Source organism: Austrofundulus limnaeus, unplaced genomic scaffold (assembly GCF_001266775.1).
Source record: "Austrofundulus limnaeus strain Quisiro unplaced genomic scaffold, Austrofundulus_limnaeus-1.0 Scaffold28, whole genome shotgun sequence".
In the NCBI taxonomy this organism is placed as follows: domain Eukaryota; kingdom Metazoa; phylum Chordata; class Actinopteri; order Cyprinodontiformes; family Rivulidae; genus Austrofundulus; species Austrofundulus limnaeus.
In genome coordinates, this window is record NW_013952430.1 from 3,104,481 (window position 1) to 3,124,499 (window position 20,019).

Below are 20,019 nucleotides of genomic sequence, written 5' to 3' on the forward strand. Positions count from 1 at the left end.
ATTGTATATAGAATAAAATTTTGTTTTTATGAAACAAATCAAGTTTTTTTGAATTAAAAAAATGAATTGAAATTAACAGGTTTTCCTACTGGCTTATCACCAAGAAGCATTGTTACAATAAATAAATAATCTACCAAACACATGGTTCAGTTCCAGTCACTTAAAATAACTTTCTACAGCTCAATCAAGTTCAACTTTAATCTTACACTGCAGGTTATTTGACTTCTGTCTATTACATACTGAAGCTTTACTCGTCATAGTTAATAGTGATCAGGTGTAAATTAGAACTCAAGGGTTGCTCTGGAAAAACTAGCATGGCATATTTTAAGGTCAGCATTTAAATCCTCCAAAAATGTTCCACATCAACACGTATTGTTGCCTTCCTCATTTGTCACTTTGACTCGCAAGTTCTCTTTCCAAGTTACTGACTTAAAATAAATTCCATCTGAAGTTGTCCACCAGAAAGATGTCAGGTTAAAAAAAGAAAACTAAACATCTGCCATTTCCATCTGACCTCCCACTCAGCAGCGGAGGCTGCGTTTGCCTCGTCTTTTGGTCTGACTGGACTGCGACTGAGAGACGCTGTCTGAGTGAAAGTTTTTTTTTTCGGAGAGACATGTGAAAGTCAGACACAGTGACCTGGAAACTTTAGCTTTTGTTTGTTTCCAATCAGAAAGTGGATCGCAGACGCCTCCTCTGGCCTTCGTTGCTGCTTAATAATGTGCGTGTCTGCAGGCGGTTTGTCAGATCTGAATAAAACTTAGAAAACACTGCGGCTAATTTTTTTTAGAGTGCAACAAAGCTACACTTAAAGCATGCTTGCAAAAAAAACCATTAAACAATACAGCATCTTGTTCTAAAATTCTGAAATATTAGTGATTACTTACACATGACAACACTTTATCAAAGAAAGCAAACCAAACTCTGGCTTTAGAGAGACTTTATTGTTTCAAACTGTTCTCCAGTCAAATTTTCACTGATCCTTTTTCAAGTCCAAATAAACAGACTTTCTATGGTTTCATCAACAAGTGAGCAGTTAAAGAAACGTTTGCCTAAAAGTAACAAAACGAATAAAGACTTTGTCAGTGCTCTGGTTAGTTCAATGCAATGTGTTCTGGACCTCCACAGATGTAGGTCCCATTCAAGGGGAGTGAGTCATAGACCCTCTGTTCTGTAAAAGTAAAAGCTTGCTCTTGGTGGTCTTACACAGACATTATTCATTAATGGAATGTATACGCTATTTCTCAACTTCTTCTGCCCACACACACTTACAAATTCTAGACCACACACACACACACACACACACACACAGACGTTCACATGCGTACAATACAGTCCTTTAGTCCTGAGATGCAGAAATTAGGAACTACTAAAAACTTCCCCAAAGACAAATGCCCCAGTGTTCCTGAAGAAAAAGAGTCCTCCCCACCCCCTCTCCTCTGTTAGTTCATGTACTGAGATTATCAGAGGCACAATAACATCTCAGTGTCCCACCTGCGTGGGAATTGGGTGTTTAGACTCCAGAGGAGATGAGTCAGATCCTCTCCTGTCTGAGTCACCAACCTTCTGTTGGGAGTCGCTCCATCAAGGAGGAAGACAGGAAGACAAGGCAGCTGCTGGAAGGGATTAAGTGATGAAAGATGATTTAGGTGACAGGGGTATTAACCTTGCAAGGTAAATATGACCAGCATGGAATTGTTTCCTGAGCAATAATCTACAATAAAGTTGTAGATTATATGGTTCTTTCGTTGGTAAAGAAATGAAAAGACCAAACAGACACTGACATTTGGAGAATTAAAAAAAAAATGCAGCACCAGGTTGTGTGGGAGATGGTTCATTTCTGCTTGTAACATCTTCCAGTTGTACTTCTGATCAGAGTTTTCACAGTTAATCATCAGCAGGTGAAAATTCATAGTTGGAGGGTGAGGAGGAGTGTTGTTTTGAGGAAATGGAAACGATTGGGTGGAGAGATGACATGATGGAAATGATAACTGTGTGGGCAAGTTAACATTGCTTTTAACACTGTGACAGGCTTAAAATCCGTGTCAGATGAAATGCTGTTTGCTCACGTTAAAGTTGAGTTTGGTGCGGAAATCTGCATCACCATCCTGTTCTGAGCAGGATCAAAAAGGTTCCTCTGGGTGGAAAAAATGATTTCTCTGCTTGACTGCGATTTGTGTAACCTAGAATGAATTCTAAAAATATAACATTCATTTAGTCTGTTGCACAGAGTATTTGTTGGGGATGACTGTCTGCTAATACCACAAATTTTGCCTCGCTATTTGTAAAACATACTGAATCATAGTTTTTGCTTGTGTTTGATGAGGCTTGTTGGCTGTTGAAGCCATTTGAAATCCATAACTCAACAACTTTAAAAGGGGAGGGGGGAGTATTATGCAAAATTGACATTTTTGAGCTTTATGTCATGTTATAATGTCCTTCCCTAAAAAAACATGCCCTGAGTGTTACTTTGACTGTGGTAGCCATTCAGCACTGTCTAAACACTTGTTGGCACAAAGCTCCGCCTATTTACACAAAGCTCCTCCCTGGAGCTCAGTCTCCAGCCAAGTTCCTGCCCCACAAAGCATCCCTCCACCAAAGCATTGTTGTGAAGACGTGCTGAAGTGGGAATGTCAGAAATGGTAGGAGGTTCTTAAACAGACAGAGGCCAATTTCAAGGTGTTTAGATAGACTATGATGCAAAGTCAAATTAAGTTTTGATATATGTAGCATTTTTATAACAACCAAAGGTAACATAGTTACTTAATTGTGGTATTGAAGTATGTGCATGGAAACTAAACAATACCACCACCACCACTGATCCCCTCATTCTGTGTGTTTCTGTTTTTATGAGTGAGACTAACCCAAGAGCATTTCAGTCATTTTATTAGTATATTATATTTTTTGCAACTCTTTAAAACAAACAAATAGGGTGATTTTGCTACCAAAAATACAAATGACATAAACAGAATCTGACATAATATATAAAACTAGGAAGCACTAGTCTAATTACTGCTAAAATCTATTTATATACATGATAAAATACTAGTAAAATAACACTGATACAACTGGTTGTTAGAGATGGGATAAATGGCTTTTTGAAGGGATCAAAATCTTGTTTAATACAGCCGTTCAAAAGAGACATTCAGTTATGTCATCACGTAGGGACATACGTTCTGGCGTATGGTGTGAGTGATGATGTCACTATGGCACGTGGGTGGAACCATGTGTTTTGTCATGCAGAACCACTCCCCCTTTCCCGCTGAGCTGCTGTACTCTGCTCTGCCTGTTTTTTTGTGAACAAACGAAGGAGGAACGATTGTCTCTGAGGTTAAGGAGGAAAAATAAAGATATTACTGGGATAAAAAAAGTCTACAAACGGCACTTTAACAGCCCACAACTTGGCTCCTATGCAAAGAGTTCTTTTGTGAACGTCACATCTCTTCTAGTCTTCTAGTCTAGTCTTTTCATTGTCACCATTTCACACATTTACAGTTTATTACTTTCTTAGAGTTTTTGTTACCCTGTAAATGAGGCTCATTCGTTTCATGTTGTGATGGCACCAACTGACAGGAGGACAAAGAACTCAGTGAAATCCCAAACTGCTGAGTTGAGAATGAGGGCTTAAAGTGCTGAAAGATGCCTGCGATGAACACTTAAAGCTCAGACAGGTTGTCATCAGTCACCACCTGCTCTGCCTGGAGCCAGACCTTGTCACACAGTTATCAAGTGAGCTTTAGGAAAAGATTAATATCCTTTTGTTTGGATGACTGACAAGATAAAAGTGGATTTGGTGGGAAAGGGCAAAAGGTAAAGATGCAATATACGCCCCCCTCCCATAAAGGATTAGTTTTTGTTTGACAAAGTTTGACGTAAGGTTAGCATAATCTCTGGGCACACTTCTCCCTTGTACCTGTCTGTTACAATCAAAACCTGCTTTGACATCGTTCATCAACATCTGCAGCTGTTATCTCACTGACCTGCTCAGCGTTAAAGTCAAACCATTAATGGTGTTTATGTGGGGTCATCCAGCGTTTAACTAAATAAAAGCCTAAAGTAATGGATTTTTTTATTAGGTTCATTGGAAACATCTTGAATAAAATATGTTTCTCTGTTTTTGCACCCAACAACTATGAGCTGTGGTTTCAAAGAAACTGGTTTATATGACACAATCTGCAGAGCTGGTTTCAAGCTCACTCAACCAAAAAAAAAAAAAAAAAAAAGTTAAGAGTTTAGTACTTATTATGTTTATTATTTATGATTGGATCCTTCAGCTAATCTTGTTCAGCAGAAATCCTTTTTATGACATGACAGCTGTTAAACTTTAAAGTACAAATCTTTTTTTGTTATTAATCATTGACTTTTGGTAAACACATTCACACAATCACAATGATTGTCATAACCCAACTTTAATTTTTTTATATGTAAATGACAAATTAAACTTAAATTTGAAACCACTCTGTGCTCCATTTAGTGCTACTGTGTTAGCTTGGGTTTCACAACAACAGCTGCACAAGTGTTGGTTTGATTCCCACACGGACACTAAAGATAGACTGCAGGGGTATTCATTCTGATGTTTTGTGTAATGGGTCTTCTTGACTCATTTGCAAACTCATTCTCCCACAATGAGCACTCTGCTGAGGCAGCACTTGTCAGAACGTCTTACTTTCTTTCTTTGCACAGAGCAAAGCTGCGTGTCAGTGAGATAAACGAGCTGCAGTACAAATCTCAAACTAAATGTGTGTTGTGTGAAGCAGAGTTTTCACGTAGTTACAAATGATTTCATGCAGTATTTGAGAAATCCATTAGCTCCTCAGTGTTGGAGCTTCTGTTTTGACTGGTGATAGTTCTTTAGGGCCTGTCTGATATTTATTAGGGCTTTACTAAATGTGTTACTTCTACATGAACAGATTTTATTAGAAGCAGGTAGTTACAGCATGTGGTGAGAACATTTATTTGCGTGCTTCTCTGAAGTGATACTTGCAAAGTCTTATCAGTTTTTTTCTTAAATTCTATTGTTCTGATGTGTCCGATACTAGGATTTATCAATAAATTTTCTATAATATCCTAAATTCTATGATTAAATTGATCACTGAATGATCAAATGGCAAAAACATTGATCTGCTAAAGACCTGAAATTTGGCAAACAACATACTTTTTCAATTTCTAAAATAAGATTAATAAAGTGTTGTCTTACCATTAACTTAAAATAAAGTAGGGGTGTAAGAAAATATTGATACACTGAAATATCGCGATATTTCATTTCCCGATACTGTATCRATATYCTAAAGCCTTGTATCGATTTTTTATTAAGGTTTAAAATGTCAACTTTCTTGCCAGCCGTTCATTTTTATGTTGTAGTTCAGCCTCTTGACCACTAGTTGGCAGCAGTGAGCCAGCCATTTGGCTCCGTTAAGTGTTGGGTGACCATATTGTAAATTAATATTAAAAACTAAAAGCGGCAAAAAACATTTTCAAACTATTTATTGTCAAATTTAGTCTAATAATTGAAAACATGGATGAAATATGAAACAAATAAAATAAAATACATTCAAAGCAGAACACAGCTAAATGTATCAAAAGTATGTCTATGTAATATTAGAATTTTCTGAGACAATGAATTTTGGTTTTTCATTTTTTTCCCGGTATAAGTGGTTTTTATTTAATAGAATTTTTGGAAAAAACAATCGCAATATATCGGCTTGCTTATAGTATCGCAATATATCGGGATATATCGTATCGTGACCCCTCTGTCATGATATGTATCGTATCGCCAAATTCTTGCCAGTACACAGCCCTAAAATAAAGAGCACATATTTATTATGCAAATGTTTTATTAAAACATTTCAGTGTTTTGAAGAGCTCTTTTGGGCTAAAAAACAGGTATTTTAAACAAACCAATCCATCTGCCATTTGAAATGGTTGAGTTTGGTACATTGGCTTTTCTACAATATTAGATAAGAAGAAATTGGAGTTGGAGACAAAAGGGACAAATACACCCTGCTGAAGAAAGCAAAATAAATCCTGAAGAAAAAAATACTGACATAGCATTTCAGGAGAAACACTTTTCCTTTTTTAATGGGAGTTTATTTTTACCAAGCAGGTTTTGTGGCCTGTACCTCACTATGAATGCTCTTTATTTTAAGATGTTTCTGCATCTTCTTTAAGAGTTCATAACTAACATTTATACAGACTAGGGTTCACATTCTCAATGTCTTTAAAACTTGTCCCAAAACTCCTGTTCTTGACCTCATGCACTCAAAAACACTCACAAACAAAACGTCTAAGCAGTTTTTTTGAAACAATATATAAACAGAAAGTGGATCAGAGGGGTTCAGAATGAACATCCTACTTTTTCAGGAGGAATTGAGTTATAAAGATGTTAATTTAGAGAGTAAAACATGTTAAAACTAAGCATTTCTTGTAAGAATTTATATTGCTTGCTCCATATCATGTTAGAGATTTAACAATTTAATGTTAAAAACTATTAGAATTAAAGCCATTTTGGCCAAATCCTAAAATAATGTTAGGTGATCACAAACAGTATTGTAAGATTTCACTTTTTCTGTTAGGGGTAACTCTTGCTAATACACAAAACTTTAGCTAAATATCCGTAAATCTGACAGAGCTCCAGACTTTTTTTTTTCTTTTCCCAATGTCAGTTAGGTATACTCATTCAATGATTACTTTGTGGGAGTTTCATTAAAATCCATCCATCCATATTTGAGAAGGTGATTGGCTTCAGCCTCCCGTCTCTCCATGACCTGTACGTCTCCAGGACTGTGAGGCCAGCAGGTCAGATCACAGCTGACCCTTCTCACCCTGCAGCCTGTTCGTACCACTCCCCTCAGGCAGGAGGTTTCGGTCCATTCAGACCAGAACATCCCACCATAAGAACAGTTTCTTCCCCTCTGCCGTCAGACTCTTGAACATTTAGAATCACATCAACCTATAACTCTGCCTTGGCCACTTTATCACTGGTTTTTTAAATTGAACAACCATATTGTTTTTCTGGTCACTTTTATCACTGGATCTAACTGCACTACCCCAAATACAGTATATTGTCTGCTCTGATTACTGTATTGAACTGTACATATGTTTTATATATTTTACAGTATTTTTCCTTTATCCTTTGTATTTTCTTTATTTGTTAAATTTTATACTTATTGCACCTTTACACAGAAGCAAATTCCTAATGTGTGAATCCTGTTCATTGACAATGGCAATAAAACTGATTCTGATTATTTGTGTCTCACTTTTGCTACCTGAGCTTATCATTGTGGAACCCATGTGAATCACAGAGCAAAATGTGTTTTAGTGGGTGAAAATAGGTCTGTGAGTTGTGTCTAACTGGGTGAAACGTGCTTAGAGTTCTGACAAAAGGGTGGCAATTTTAATAAATGGGTTCAGGCAACTGAGCCTTTGGTTCAAACAACAGGGATTATTGTTTTAGCAACTGAGAAAAACTGTAAAAGGCTGAATCATCATCATTATTGAACAGAGGTTTTTTTTTTTGCTAGTTTGTGTGGAGTCTCTCAGAGGCCCCTGGGCTCTGTTTTGTTATACCATCCATCCATCCATTTTCTGTACACGCTTCTTCCTTTTCAGGGTCGCGTGGGTCACTGGTGCCCATATCCAGCAGTCACAGTGCGAGGGGCGGGGTACACCCTGGACAGGTCGCAAGTCCATNCGCGTGGGTCACTGGTGCCCATATCCAGCAGTCACAGTGCGAGGGGCGGGGTACACCCTGGACAGGTCGCAAGTCCATCACAGGGCCACACATAGAGACAAACGAGACAAACAAGCATTCACTCTCTCACTCACACCTAGGGACAATTTGTACTTTTCTGATAAAGCCTTGTATGTGCACTGCTGGAACTGATTAGAGTCAGAGACTGACATAAAGTTTTTAGATCCAACTGGTTTTCTGCTACATTATTCACACTTACATTTATTGTTCATAAATTCCCTTCAAGCTTTAATGAGAGTTTTTTGCAACTTGTGTTTTGAAAAGACAACATCTGTTTAGATTTATGAGAAAATGAGGATGGAGTTTTGTGAATGGTTTTGGCAAATGGGGGGCAATTTTATAGTGAACTGATCATTTGGTTTAGAAATGGTTTTGTTTCAGAAACAGTGAAAAACTGTGAATAAAAAATACTTAAAGGTTGGGATACTTGTCTGAGATGTTATAAAAATCGGACCCATCAAATTTTAGCTCCAGGACTTCTTCCTGTTTTGTTATTTCACAATTGTAAAGAACTAAAAAAAGTCTGTCTTGTTTTCTCAAGTTGTAATCCCTTTATTTTTCTTACATTTGTAAAATGAGGGCCCACCAGTATGTTGTGTGATTTGAAACAATTTTTTGTTTGTTTTTTATAGATACAATGTAAAGCAGAAAATATACAACTTTATGGCCAGTTTTACATTTCAATCCCTGCCAGTATGGCTGCACACAATGTTAGACATGTGTGCTTCTGTGTGAGTGTTGTTAAAAGTGTGGGAACTGTAGAGGAGGTGGAATATTTATGGCTTTGTATTGGCTCCCATCATTTCCTCAGCTGGAAATGATAAGAGTCTGTTTGTGTCCTCCCAGTTGCTGACTGGTGTCGTTAACTGAAACGGATCATGGAGGTGGAGGTTACTTGTTCGAGCACAAGAATGAGACCAATGAATACCATACGACTAATAACACGATGATAACACTCTCAGAATGATACAGATATTTTGTTTTCATTTTATTCTCTCACTATCGATGTGTCACTGTGTGTATTGGCGGGCGCAATGACAAATTTCTAAATGTCACTGAAAGTGTCGGCCAGGCTAAGGCTGCAGATGGTTTCAAACGTTCTGATGTTTTTCCACCAATAAAGAAAAAAAAAAGATAAAATGAAACCATTTCCACTCACACTGAATGATTTATGAGAAATCACTGTCACTGTACCCTGAGCATAAATCCTGATAGTTCTGACAAGTGGTGATGCCATTTATTTATCGAGCGTCATTGCTCAGCAGAGATCACCAAATTCGACAAAAAAAAGTTTGTTAAAATAGTTTCACCATTTTTCAAAATCAGTTTTAATCTAAGAGCATTTTAATCTATTTTAATTTCAGAGCAAGTCCAAAAAACTAGACTTTTACCAGATGTAGCACTCAAGCTAACTAACTAACTAACTAACTAACTAACTAACTAACTAACTAACTAACTAACTAACTAACTAACTAACTAACTAACTAACTAACTAACTAACTAACATTAATCTACAATTCAAAAACTGAATGTGTGTGAATAGGGCTTCCTACGTCCCCCTGGTAATAAATTTTAATTTTTCAGGTAAAAGTAAACTTTAAAAAACTGGTATGCAATGATTGGTTAGGAAATACAAATATGACAAAATACTTTAAAGTGCTGCAGTGTAAAAACTTAGCAGCGTGTGACCTTTCAGTGGTCAAAACTCAAACAGAAACCTTGGCAGTATCTGCTCAAAAGATAAGCAATATCCATCTGGAAGCTGTAACGTCATTCTTCTTTCTTTCTTTTTTTTCTTACAACTCTTCTTATTTGTTCTCTGTCCACAATAAATTAATAAGTACATGACTTTATACAGTGTTACCCAGAGCCAGACTAGTTTCCTTTCCTGCATCCAGCCAAACTTGGCCACGCATGTCCTGACTCTGTTTCTGTGGTTTGTATGAAAACCTGTGGGGCTACAAGTAAATAAAAATGCTAAATATTATCTGTAGGATTATCGAGGAGGTGTGAGGTCAGACTCTTATCGATGTTTCAGTGTACACAGCATGAATCTCCAGCTAAAATCTGCAACACAAGCTGTCACTCACGTCGGACCAAAAACTGTATGTATTTCTGAAAAAGAGAAGCGCTTTTTCAGAAACCTCCTGGTTTAAAAATCTGATCTACTGCAGAATTCATTTAGTCAGATAAAAATAACACATTTGTGGAAGCTGTTACTGTGCTTTGAAAACCAAAAACTATAAAAAAAAAAACTAAAAAAAATAAAAATAAAACTAAAGACGGTCAGTGGGAGGTTGTGTCCTTTAGCTTCTCCTTGTACTTTTATTTGCAGGAATCAAGATTCTTGAATTTTTGTTAATCAACCAAGGGCCTAACTTTAGGTCCATTGGTGGTGGTGGTGGTGGTGGTGGTGGTGGTGGTGGTGGGGGGGTTATGCTCTCTGCAAATTCATTTATTTATGAAATCATTTACTTTTGTAAAATGTTTCAGGACGTTGATCAGGATACATTGTAATGCTTTTACTGTAACTTTCCTGTTTTTTTTATTTCCTCCTCACCTTTTCTGTCTGTTCAACAATTACAAAAAGACTTACTTTTTTCCCAACAGTAACAAATATGTAAAATGTTAAGGATATACTGTATATGACATACCTAAACTTCTCACTTTTCCAAAAGTATGTATTTACCTGGTGCACTACAATGTCCCTATAGGGCAAATTACAATGCATGATTCAACAAATACAGACATGGTGTGACAAAAGCAGACTAAAACCCTGCAAGTCATTTTCAGCAATTATATTTTAACGTACATATAGGACATTGTAAATTTTGACATCAGGTCAAAGTTACCTAAAGACAAGAAGAGTTGCAGCTGTGTACTTAACCAGTTCAGTTCTATTGTGTTAGAGCAAGTTATGGGGATTATATCGATTGATCAAATTATTGTAGAGGTCCTAACCCCATAAATTACGCCCATGTAATCAATACTAGTTTTCTGATAACTAATAGAGTTGTTATCATTGATGGCTTTTGCTGCATTTGTATCCTTTATTTGTCACAAGTTGCACCATTTTGTTTTAAACTTGTGTTGTGTTTAGCAACCAGCAGAAGGAAACACTTATGGTAGCAAAAAAAGTAGGTTTTTATATACATTTATATAATTTATTGAGTTACTTTTCGAAGGATTATGTCCCACATGTTTAATTATTCAAGATGATGCCAGTGACATTATAAAACAAATAGTCTTCAAAGCTACATCTGCAGTATCAGCTTGATATCTATAGCAGTGATTCCCAAAGTTGGGGTCAGGACCCCTCTGTGGGTCATGAAATATTAAGTGAATGTCACCAGATGAGTTCCAATCATCACTTTAAATGCAAATAAAATTGTTTACGGAATTAATTCACCATAATTATTTCAAACAAAAAATAATAAATAAATAAAAGTAGCATCATAGTTGTTAGGTTTGCCTATTATTTTATATTATTACAATATTATTATTCCCATGTTTATCAAAATCAGAATCAAGCTTTATTGGTCATGCACGCTTACACGTGCAAGAAATTTGGTTTTGGTAGTGGTAGCTCAGATTGAATATAAGAATAACAAACATTATGCGTACTGGGTACATTATAAAAAAGAGAGAAGATGAGTAAAAATTATACAAATAAAGTCTGTTGTTCAGGAGAGTGATCGTAATATAAAAGAGTTATTAGAAAAGTTTTTTGGGGGGCCAGAAGCTAAAACGTTTGAAAACCACTGGCCTATAATGTAGTAAACAATATAATTCATGGCAGTTTCATCTCTGAACATTATAAAAATGTATTACTTGCTCACAACCTAACAACGTGACCTTATTTGTTCATCAAAAAGCAGTTTGTAAAATCCTTGTATGCGTACGTTAAGAAGCCAAGCCTCTGGGAGCTCTGGGAACGGAAGCCCCCCACTCCCACCCTTTCATTTAACATCTTGTTTCACATGAGACACTCAGTGAGGTCAGCTCATCATTCTTGTTCCCAGGCTTTCCTTAAAGTTTTCCTCCCAAGAGGAGCATGTTGCGTTCCTTTAGTCACCCCTCCCTCCCAACAACACACACACACACACATACTGTACCTTACAGTGTTTCTAACTATCACAAGTAATAGCTTATAGGCCCAACTTTATTTATACAACCAAGCTGGGCACATCGAGTTGCACAGATGTATTAAACAATAATAAAAATTTGATTTTACTTCAGAACTGTCCATGTGTGCTTCAAAAATGTTTAGTTGATGTGAAGCTGAAAGCAGAATTTCTTGTCGTGTGTGTGTGTGTGTGTGTGTGTGTGTGTGTGTGTGTATGCTTGCCTATTTTAGAAGTTGGCCAGTCATCATCAGTAGAGCAGTGAAGGAAGTGGTGGTTACAGATGACTCAGCCAAGCTATGTGTTTCACTCCCCTCCTCCCCTCATCATCTGCCTTTCTCTCTGCATTCTATTCATTCCTCTTTTCTATTCTGGATCTTGATTTTTATGTTTTACTGTCTCTCTTTGMATCTCAACCCCCCCATCTTTGCTCTCTTCCTATGATTCATCCCGACCTTTTGGAGGTTTCTGTGGATGTGGATGTGTGTTGTGTTTTGGGTTGTGTGTCTGTGTCAGTTCAATACTACGAAATGTGAGTGGGAAGATAGCTGGCTTGCCTCAAAGTGATTAAAATGTTCCTTTTCTCTTCTTTTTTTTCCTCTTGCTCTATCTTTCTTTGTGCTTCTCAGTGTTCATCGAAGACTTTCTGATGAAGGGAAGGATGAAGATAGACAGTTTGGTAAGTACCACCATGATTTCTTTCCTTCAGCGTTGGCTTCTGTTCTTAAATTGAAGAAGGAATGCAACGTAAAAAATCAGTGTAGTCACAGCTTGGGCTCAAACGTTCTTTGGTTTGGTATTTTTATTCATTGTGGTGAAGTTAAAATAACTGACATTCATTCAGAAGATATAAGAAAATATAAGGTTAAAAACAGAAAAAAAATCAAACAATAGATGGAAAATATTGGACATTTTCTGAACTAAATGGGACATGGTTACAAGAGTGCTTTTTTCTTTTCTTTCAGCTTTCCTAAAACCATTGATTTACTTTACTTTATTTAACGATGTATGAAAATAAATTGCACAACTGAAACAGAAATCTGACTATTACAGAAAAGGACATAACAGGAAATATAACGTATAAGTTTATTGTGGATAATCCCTGGTCCACTGTTAGAACACCTACAGTGTTCTCAGCTTCATGGCGATCAGCTGAGTTGTGGCAAATATCGGTGAATATTTGCTACCAATCTTTTCCACGCTTAACTTAGTGACATGAATTTGAATTTGTATTCTGGTTACGCAGATCGTACTTTGAAGGACTAGAGTGAAAGTAATGGTGTTGAATTTCCTGGTGATTTCACATCCCCTGCTGTCGGATGAATAAAAATATATAAACAGTTACATCTCAGGAGCATTTCAACCACTTTGATTGATTGGCACACAGTATTTTCTAACAGACATTGGTGGAAGGTTCTTAGTCTTTAATGATGATACTTTATTTTTAATGTGTGTCAAACACACACGGTTTGAATCAATGAAAAGTCTTGTTTTGACTGAGCTAGAAATATGCGATGACTGTTTTTTCGCTGACCCATGCTATTGTGTTTTACGTATCAAACGCACAGCAGTTCTTAAAACCTTTTAAAGTGAACCATATCGGCTCTGCGTAGTATCATAACAATACTTAGCATCCATATGCAGCTCAGCTTTTGGCTGCCTTAAAACTGCAAATGTGAGAATGTTTTAGCTGACTGTGTGAATCGTTTGTCTCGGCACAACAAATCCCAATTTAGATTTGATAGGGTTGTTTATTTTTTAACTGGACCATCTGGTTTCTTGTGTGTTTCATTCCCAATTAACTAAAAATCAAAAACATAATTTCACAAAAAATTGCACAAACTTTGGCTACGTTTACACTGCAGGCAAATGTGACCCAAATCAAAAACGTTTTTTTGCCCCAGGCCTCCCATAGCAGATTTTTTTAATGACAGTCTGACAGTGACAAATACAATTTTTTTGTATGTGGTACAGAATCAGATACACATCTGATGTTTTTCAATGCGACTGCAGTTTGAACGCTTGTGTCACATCACATTTGATTTTTACATCAGTAAGGTGGGTGTGAGTGGATCGATCCAATAATAATGACACTAATAGTGAGCCATGCAGTCCAGTTGCTTCTGCTTCATACTTTTAATTTTCTATTTCCTGGATGACAGAGAATCTGCAAAAAACACGATAGAAACCTTGTTGGATCGCATCGACCCTAAAGTTACTCAGTCAATACTTTGTTTCCAGCTCTTTGCTTCTTTCCAAAAATAAAAAGCTTAACCGGAGCAGGTTCAGAAATAAACACTGTACTAAAAAAAACATGTCAAATAATTATTTAATCGGCTCTGATTGAACCACAACTTCAGAACTGACATGCTAACAAGTAGCATCCATGTTTAGCTAAATCTGTAAACAGTGAGTTGAATGTGACATCATGTTATCATCTTCCTTTATGGGTTGCATCAGGGCTGTGGAGTGTTCCCATTGCAGTCTGATGGAAGTTGCATTGAAAATATAATGTGAATGTTCATGCCAAAAAAATCTTATTTTTTCAAAAAATCAGAATTGAGCATTAAGACCTACAGCATAAATGTAGCCCTTAAGGTGATGTTAGCATACCTTTCCATTGCTAGACTGGTTTTGATGATTGAAACTAAACAATGTTGACTTCAGTTTGGTGTCATTTACATTTGTTTGACTATACAGGCTCCATTAGTGAAAAACCTCCTTTTTTATTTTTACGTGACATTTCTGTTGAAGTGTGTTATGCTGGGAGCGTAACGTTTTGATATTTATGTGTCCCAGAGACAATTAGGCCAATGGTTTCATCAATGAGTTGTAAAATTATTGTATCTTCGAGTGTAGTGTGACTGGGTAAAGGTGTCCTATTTCTTTTTTGATGTTTAATTAATAAGGTTATCTTGGCTGACATACTTATTAACTGAATAAACTAAATTTGATGGCATATACACATTTCCCATCACACTTCCTACATCTGGGCACTGCTTCACCATCCCTTTAGTGAATCTACGTGAAACACCAATAAAGGTTGTGTACTGTTGGGCTGAAAGTTGCTCAAACAAAGCAAATAAATCACTGAGGCAAAGTTTTGATTATATACTCATGTGGAGAAAGCATGAAGGCAAACAAACTTTGCAATTTAGCACTGAGCGTCATTGAGTGTTAAAGACAATTTATCTGAAACTGCAAGGATTTGCTGCAATCATTAAACTTAGGGTGTAATGTGTGATTCTTTAGTTTAGAAATAAAGCCTAAATTATGAAATCCAAAGACACATAGTAACATTCATGTAAAAAACAACAAACACTTGTAATCGGAAGGTGTCCACACATCTTTCACACAGCTACTATTGCTTTGGTTAAGCATGTCCAAACATTTTAATGAATTCACTTCCTGCACAGTGTAGGCACTTTTCTTGTAAATTACATAATTCACTCTGCAGTGGCGACCGTAGGGAGCGACCCCAACTCATCACGCATTTTAGCCATGTTCACCTTGTATGGCTCAGTCCCAATGAAAGTAATTCTTTCTTCCAGTTTCTTCAAGGAGACACGGCCTAATGTGTCTCGTTAAAGTTTGTACGCATTTTCAGAAGCCAAACTTGATGAGAATTTACAAAAAAAAAACAAAAAAAAAACAAAAAAAAAAAACAATGGGGCACCAGAAATTCTTTGGTAAAGATAGTGGAATTTAGCTTTAGCCTGCTCTGTTTGGCAATCTGAAATCCAAAACGTATTTGCCACTCTGAGGTCGACACACATCTTTGGATTGGTATAAAATGTTGCTCTGAGTGTACTTGACTTCTAATAGGACTTATGAATTATACTTCACTTGTAAAGTTGTGAAACAAAGACAAAAATATTCTATGCACTGTGGTTCTTGCCATTGCTTAAGTGGGCCTGTCTGAAAAATGTCAGGAACATTAATGCAAAAGGGAATGAGCAAACGTCCTCACTTTACCAGACTTATAATATTGTGAACTGAATGTCTGAAATGGGCTATAGAAAACCTTAAATCTATCAGTGAGACGATTGAAACTATGCACCACTTTTGAGCTCCTGTTGTTTCAATGAAGGTACAGGGTCTGGTTTTAGCCAGGCTAGTAGAATCTTATCATTGCGCTGTTTTTGCCTCAGTTTTGCCCAGTTAGTTCCCCTGAACATTTGATTCACTGGTTTACAGTTCCTCATTCAATTCCATTGTGTGGAAATAAACTGATTTGTCCACTGTCCATTCAAAGAATTGATGCCAGTTTTGTATACTTTTTAAACTATATACTACATATCAAATATATCTCTAAATGTGATCAACTACTTTTCTTACTAGTGGAAGTATGAAATAATTAAGGGGGGTTATGACTCCTGCATGGTCCCTCACATCTGAGTGGATGAACAAACCAATAATTGATTTCCAATCAGAAAGTGTTGATATTTGTCGACAATATATTTTACATTGTGGCGATAATTTGACCATGTTTGAATGTAACGTATCAAGTTCATTCAGTTCGAAACCAAAGTGACAGTGAAGTATCAAAACCGCCAGTTAACACTTTTCAAAATGAACAGCTGAGCGAGGTAAACAAACTACATGGATGCTATTACGTCACTAAAGTTTGTAACTGAAGAAGAGACCATTTGTGAAGGAGGCACTTTAAAAGTGTTGCCAGGCAAACAGCCCAGAAATCCTTCTGTCAGGCCTGTGCTAATATCTTTCTAAACTTTTAATGATATTATGAAAAAAACATACCTAAAACAGTTTGATTTTGTTGTTTGGAGTGGACTATAATTTGACTTTAAAAAAGTCCACCTTAAATCAACATAACTGCAGAGTTGGCAGATAGACAGAATGTGTGCACTTTTTTGAAAGGTTTGCCAAAGGTGTCCGTTTTTGTAAATTATCACAAGAAGGTTCAATCACATACATACACACATTACAGATATAAAGTGCACTCACACCCACCGGTGTGCCAGCCTTGTTCCGTCAAAGCCCCCCCCCGTTTACGGTAACTGTGTGTTTTTGTCGTCTGGATGAAGTGATGCTGTTAGTTTTGGTATCAAGTCCAACCAGGCTGTGCATCTCCACACCGAGAGATTTCGAGAGTAGTGCAGCGGTGGTTGGGTGTAGGAGGGCTGACAGATATGACTCAGCTCTCTCTGTTACCGGGCAGAGAAACTTCTCCCACCCCCATACAAATAATAATAATAAAAAAACTTTACCTTTTTTTTCCTGTCATTCACCTCTTACCTAAAGTATGCAGAATTTAAAATGTAAACTACAGATTAGAGTCTGGCAAAAATACAGAATGAAAGAAATATCTTACAATGTAAAATCTCTACTGCACTTTTGTTAAACTATAAATACATTTTGTTGTACCTACATGAAAATTCAAACAGATATTCAAATGGTGGCATGGTATTTTCATTATCATGCAAACCAAAAATTTCTAAAATACATTTTTCCTGTTTTACAGCAATGAGCTAATGCAAAATAATATAACAAGAAAGCTGCAGTAATATTTTTATGGAATTTTCTCTCAAAATAACACATTATAGGTTTATAGTTTTGTCAGCAGTGACATAAAAAAATGTTATTAACACTAATTGCCAGAAAGAAGTCTTTTTCTCTACCATGATCAATGAGACATTTTTTTCTTGATGCTGCATTGTAAATATTTAAAGAAGAAACCATTTGTAGTTTTTTTTTTTCTTGAACCATTTTCTTTACAAACTATACTTAGCACAAAAGGTTAGCAACTTTGTGTTTGGTAGATTATTTCTTTGTTGTAGCAATGGTTCTTGGAAATAAGTCTTATACTGTTGGGAAAGCTTACTGTATATTTTCCTCTTTTAAATGGTGCCACATTTGTAAGGAACATGCATTTGTGGGATGAGCAGTAGAGCAGAGTGTGGGTTGTTTTGAGCTCCTGGTACCTCCAGGTGCTGCCAATCATAAGATTTATTGCCAAGAAGCATTGTTACAACAAAGGTATACTCTACCAAACTCACATTTCCTCACTTTTTGTGTCTTTTACATATTTAATTTGTGATTTATTTAAGACATTTGTGTGTTTCTGTAGATTCACAGTCACTCAGGCCCTGAGTTTGCACTGTATCTTTCCAAATTTATTTTTTTATATTTTTTTATTCAATCAATCTGTGCCCAAGCAGAAAACACCATCAAAATAAAGCTAAATTTCCTGGATCTATGTCAGTAGTGTAAAAAAGACTCTCCTGAATCTGTTTAAGGAAGTGTTGAAATCTCAATGACAAGAAAACCAGCACCTTATTATATCATGTGTTCTACAAGCCCTAAAATCTGTACGTCAGTCAACACCATAAAAAGACAACTTCAAATTTTAGATTATAAAATATTGTGCTTAGATAATTGAAGTCTAGTATATTTGCTTTTATTACCATCCATCCACTTAACACCGTGTAAGATATGAGGAAAATTAACTCTTTTTGTCTTCTTTAAGCCATTTTTTCTGGGTCAGGGGAAGCTGGTGCCTGTCTCCAGCAGTTACTGTTTTTACCTAACTTAATATAAATAACTTTTGTAGAATATTTTTGCCATCCCTCTGTTTTCAGAAATATTGAGCCTTTCATCGTCCACAGCTCAGTCATGACTTATTTATTGTTAGTGTTTCTCAGGGGGATTGGTGGAGACGTCAAGTTAAGTTTTGATTTGAGTGCTGTTAAACCTTTCTACAAACATATTTCTAATAATTACCTAATAATTAAGTCTAAATTTATTTTGCCAAATGAAGATTTAATGTGACAGTGTCTTGTATTCATAAAGTAAAGTTTGGGTTTACATCATGTTCTTTTTAAACCCTGCTATCTACTTTTACCTGCGTAATAAATTTTAATATTTCTGTCACCTCTGATAATAAGACGTCCTTAACTTAACTTGAAAAACAAATGCCCCAAATGTGAATTTCTAATTTGAGTTTGTTAAACTGATTAACGAAAACAAAAAGAAATCTAGGAGTTCAAAGAGCTTTCAGCTGAGTGAGCCTCACATTTTACACAACACAGAGACTGACATCATTTCTTTTCTGCTGAGTCGAGAGGGTTAAATTTAAAACATTTGCAGGTTTGTGTTGTAGAGCAGCTACAAAGAAGTGAGAACTGGATCTGTGTCATCCAGAGAATGAAAGTAGAAAAAAAAAGATCAGAAAATGAGTTTGCGGCACATCTCCCTCGAGGTATTCAGTAACCTGCCTTGTTCTATTCCTCCCAACAACAACAGGATTTTTTCATTTTTATGCTGACGTAGGAAATATGGAAAAAGTTTCCTGTCTGCAGTAAAATGTAGGACTACTTGCCAAAATACTGCGTACTCTTAAATCAGTGTATGTTAGAGTGTATTTTGTCTGTTGGCTGCCACTGCCACCTAAAAACATTAAAATGGCCATGGTTCAGTGTATGCAGCTTGCATGTAATGCAAGGTCCTTCTTTAAATTTTGTGTTTTGCAATCAACAATGTCTGCTAGCAACACGTTTCATAAACCACGGGATTGATTTCAATAAAACTTTCAGAAAACAATAATTTTATTTACATCAAAAACAATTCAAGATGGCCACCACATCCAATTGACCAAAGTCAGTCAGTTTGACAGATATTAGACTAAAGTTTGGTGTGATAGTAACAAAAAGTCATTCCCAACACATCCTCTGAGCGTCACGTCTGGCAGTATTGCCCATTAATTTTTAAAGTTTTGACCAAAATGACCACAAATCTACAGAAGATGATCTCAGTTTAAAACTCTGGCATTTAAGTTTGTGAGCAACTTGCATTCCTTTTAGGAAGAAAGCAGTTTTATGCTAATAGGGCCAATTATCCATTCACATAATATTAACAGTGTGTGTACAGTCTGACAGGTTTTTACTAAGTTTGTTTTCTCCCAGTTTAACACATTTTACACACACACTTGCACACAGCTAAATTCCTAGGGGCAGAGTTAGGCTCTGTGAACTACACAAAGACACTTGGACATGTGAGGAAATCACAATACTCCTTTTTACTGACAGAAAACCGACATTTTCCCTGAGTTACATCCAGTCACAGTCTGTGTGTGAATATGCGTGTGTGTGTGTGTGTGTGTGTGTGTGTGTGTGTGTGTGTGTG

General features: G+C 36.4%; 1 long non-coding RNA gene across 2 annotated transcripts in view; it reads left to right on the plus strand.

The window, feature by feature from the left end:
- LOC106515384 (uncharacterized) overlaps positions 1 to 20,019 on the plus strand; it is a 94,707-nt gene that overhangs the window by 9,986 nt on the left and 64,702 nt on the right. Inside the window, exon 2 of one of the 2 annotated variants that reach the window (XR_001310000.1) lies at positions 12,504 to 12,553. This is a non-coding gene — a long non-coding RNA (uncharacterized LOC106515384). Of the gene's footprint in view, positions 1 to 12,300; positions 12,554 to 20,019 lie in introns of those variants that run through there. The other variant, XR_001309999.1, reaches the window with a different exon arrangement.